Source organism: Protobothrops mucrosquamatus, unplaced genomic scaffold (assembly GCF_001527695.2).
Source record: "Protobothrops mucrosquamatus isolate PMUCROS unplaced genomic scaffold, P.Mucros_1.0 scaffold4827, whole genome shotgun sequence".
Taxonomy (NCBI): domain Eukaryota; kingdom Metazoa; phylum Chordata; class Lepidosauria; order Squamata; family Viperidae; genus Protobothrops; species Protobothrops mucrosquamatus.
In genome coordinates, this window is record NW_015390715.1 from 32,601 (window position 1) to 36,709 (window position 4,109).

Sequence of the window (4,109 nt, forward strand, 5' to 3'; positions counted from 1 at the left end):
GAAAGAGAAGAGGAGAGGAGAGGAAGAAGAGGGAAGTAGGGAAGAAAGAGAAGGGGAGAAAGAAGGTAGAGAAGAAGGAGTGGGGATGCAGTAAAAGGGGAAATGGGCGAGCAACACCAAAAGTCATGTGCATGTATTTATTTCATTAAAAGTATCTTATATATAAGAATGTAAAAAGACTGTATGTTAATATCTGATAAATATCACAGTATATGTATGGGGGAGAGTTTGGAAAAATAAAAAATAAATTAAAAAAAAAAAAAAAAAGAAACGTATTACTTTCAGAATGGGAGAAAATTAGACATAAAATGTATATGAAAATACCAGAGTGGCTCTCAACAATGGAAGCATTTGCTTACCCAAACTTGATTAACTATGACAAGCTGGTTAGTTATAAAGATATTTTGGATAAAGATGGAAAACTTAAGGACAGGCAAACTCTTCAACAACAAGGTATAGACTTAACATGGTGGTCCTACCTGCAAATTCAAACAAGATACGAAAAAGACATAAAATCAACAGGTGTGATTTTGAAAATATTTATGCGCTTTAGTTTTCTCATACCATATAAAGGCATGCCAACCTAGTTGAAGATCATGTCCCTCTAAATAAAGCAACCTTTTGTTTCTCAATACGATCCATTCTTTGAGCCAAAGCAAAGTAGCTGCTTGATAGTAAAGTCTCCAATCTGGAAGTCCAAAGCCCCCTCTGTCTTTAGCTTCTTGTAAGAGTTTACATTTGATTCTAGCTTTCTTTTTTTGCCATATAAATCTTAGTATTGTTGCATTTAGGTCGTCAAAAAAATTTCTTGCTCAGTTTAACAGGAACTGTTTGAAATAAAAAGATTAGCTTCAGTAGAATATTCATCTTAACGGTCGCTATTCTTCCTAGCAGTGATAATTGAAGATTTTCCCACTTTTCCAAGTCTATTTTTATTTGTTTCATTAATCTCTCATAATTATCTTCTTTTAATGTTGTATATTTTGCAGTTAAATAAATGCCCAAATATTTAACTTTTTTAACTATTTGAAGATTTGTCATTTTAGCAAGTTGAATTTTCTGTTTATCTATTAGGTTTTTTGTTAATACTTTAGTCTTTTCCCTATTTATTTTCAGTCCAGCCACTTCTCCAAATTTCTCTATTTTCTGCAAGAGTTTATCGGCTGTCTCCAGTGGCTCCTCTAAAATAAAAACCAAATCATCTGCAAAAGCCTGTAATTTATATTTCTGGTCTTTAATCTCCAATCCTTTAATTTCCGTATCTTGTCTAATATTTCTAGCCAATACCTCTAATGTAAGAATAAATAACAAGGGAGACAGTGGACATCTCTGTCTAGTACCTTTTTTAATATCAAATGCATCTGTATAATCTCCATTTAAGAGTATTCTTGCTGTTTGTTTCTTATAAATTACTTGAATTGCTTTATTGAAATTCTCACCGAAGTCTGTTTCTTGAAGTTGTTGAAACATAAATTGCCAGTTTAGGTTATCAAAAGCTTTTTGTGCGTCAAGAAATATAAGTGCCATCTGGTTCCCTGGATGGTTTTCGTAATATTCCAAAACATTTAAAATAATCCTCAAGTTGTTCTTTATCTGTCTTTTTGGTAGGAAACCATTTTGATCTGAATGGATAAATTCAGTCCAAAAAATTTTCATTCTTTCTGCTATTATTGCAGCAAAAATTTTATAATCCACGTTTAGTAGGGATATTGGCCTATAATTTTTAATTAGTGTAAGGTCAGTATCTTCTTTGGGTATCAAAGTAATATTAGCTTCAGTCCATGAATCTGGTATTTTTGTCTGTGTGAAGACTTCATTACATAGATCTTTCAAGATGGAGTTATAGTATCTTGTAACACTACATAAAATTCTGCAGGAAGTCCATCAGGTCCTGGTGTTTTATCTTTCTTTTGCTTTTTTATTGCCTCTGTAATCTCCATCATTGATATATTCTCATTCAACCTCTGTCGCTTATCCTCAGGAACTTTTGGGAGGTTTGCTTCTTTTAAGTAATCCTGGATTACTTCTTTGAAAACCACCTCCGCCTTATAAAGTGTCTCATAATAAGCCTTCGTAATTTTTTTCATGAAGTCATTATGACAATGTAACTCGCCCTCTGAGTCCCGTAGCTTATTTATTGATCTTTTTTCTCTTTCTTTTTTCAGTCTGTATGCAAGCCATCTCCCTGGTTTATTAGCATTTTCAAAAAAATTCTGTTTGGATCATTTAATCTGTTGTGCCATTATGTCCGTCTCAAGTAAATTTAGTTTGTGTTTTATTAATTCCATTTGTATCTTCAGCTTTTTCTTTTGCGGATCCATTTGTAACTCAGATTCCAAAGTACTAAGTTGTTCTTTCAATCTATGCTGTGTGTGTTTCTTTTCTTTATTCTTTTTGGCAAGATAAGTTATAGCCAAACCTCTAAAATATGCTTTTGCCGTATCCCATACAGTTTGAGTGGAAGTTTCTTCTTTTATATTAATTTTTAAAAAGAATTCCATTTCTTTTGTTGCAAATTGTAAAAATTCCTTTTCCTTCAATATTGTTTTATTCAAAGACCATCTCGGTCTTTTCCTAGATCCTTTCCAAGTCATTTTAATTGGGTTATGGTCTGCCCAAATATTCGGTTCTATTTCAATTTCTTGTATCATAGTCTTTAAATCGTGAGAAGTCCGTATCATATCAATTCTTGACCACGAGTTATGTCTATTAGAGTAAAAGGTGTATTGTGCTTTTTCCGGATTCATCTCTCTCCATGTATCCTGTATAGAAAGTTCATCTTTCATTTTTAAAAAGGATTTAGGTAAGATATTACTTCCTTTTTTCCCTTGTTTGTGGCTTTTATAATCTTGTACTGGATCAGCAATTGCATTGAAGTCTCCAAGTATACACAAGTTATGATAATTTAAGTCCACAAGTTTATCATATAATTGCTGAAAAAACCGATCTTGTTTCTCATTGGGAGCATATATCGCAATCAGCAGTATTTGTTTTTGGTTCCAAGCAATCTCCACCATTAATATTCTTCCCTCTTCATCAAGATAAATTTGTTTTGGGTTCATCTTTTCTTTTATGTATAAAGCTATCCCTCTTTTCTTTTGTGGTGCCAAAGAAAAGTAAAGTTTACCTAGTTTTGGTTGTTCTAAAATTCTAGAATGTTGTATCTTAATGTGTGTCTCTTGGAGACATATTATGTCCATTTTTAGTTTTTGTAGTCTATAAAATATTTTACTCCTTTTTGATGGGGAGTTAAGACCATTTATATTTGTTGAAAAAATTCCAATTTCCTCCATGATTTCAATTATATCGGGATCTCAGTTTTCTAGGAGAACTTATCTGTCTCTGATCTTTAGGTCTAAAATCTTCCTCTGATTGAGTCTTTTTGGGCACTTCCTCCTCCGCTTGCTTTGATGTTTCTGCAGTCGTTTCCTCTGATTTCTTGGGATCCGCCTCGCCTTTTTCCCAAAAGGCTCTATGGTTATCAAAAAAATCCTCTGCTTGGTGTGGGGTACTCACTCTATATCTTTTTGAGTCCCAAAAAAATAGTAATTCTTCTGGGATCAACCATCTGAAATTCACTCCTCTGCTAATAAATTTTCTTGTTAAGAACTGATATTCTCTTCGAGCTTCTCTAATTCTTCTTGGAATCTGTTTGAGAACTACCAGTTCTTTGTCTTTGGTTTTCAGTGGTTGATCCCTTACTGCTCTCAGGATCTCATCTTGTACTGCTCTTTTACTAAGTCTAACATGGACCTCCCTAGGCACTCTGTTTCTTCTTGCGTAATTTGAATTAACTCTAAAAACCTGATCAATTTCTCTTTTCATTTGATCCATTTCCATTCCAAGCAGATCCGCCAGTAATTCACTCATCACTACTAACAGGTTCTCATCCCTCTCTTCTGTCATGTTTTTATATATATATATATATATATATATGTTTTCTGAGGTTTTCGCGGGTGTTTGTATGTAGGTCTTTAGTTATTCGGGTTTTCTCCCGCGTAGAATTAAAAGTACCTTGGCGACGTTTCGACGAAGTCACATTCGTCATCTTCAGGCTGGTGTCTTCAGCTTCGTGCTTCTAAGAGTGGTGTGTGATCGCAGCTGTTTCT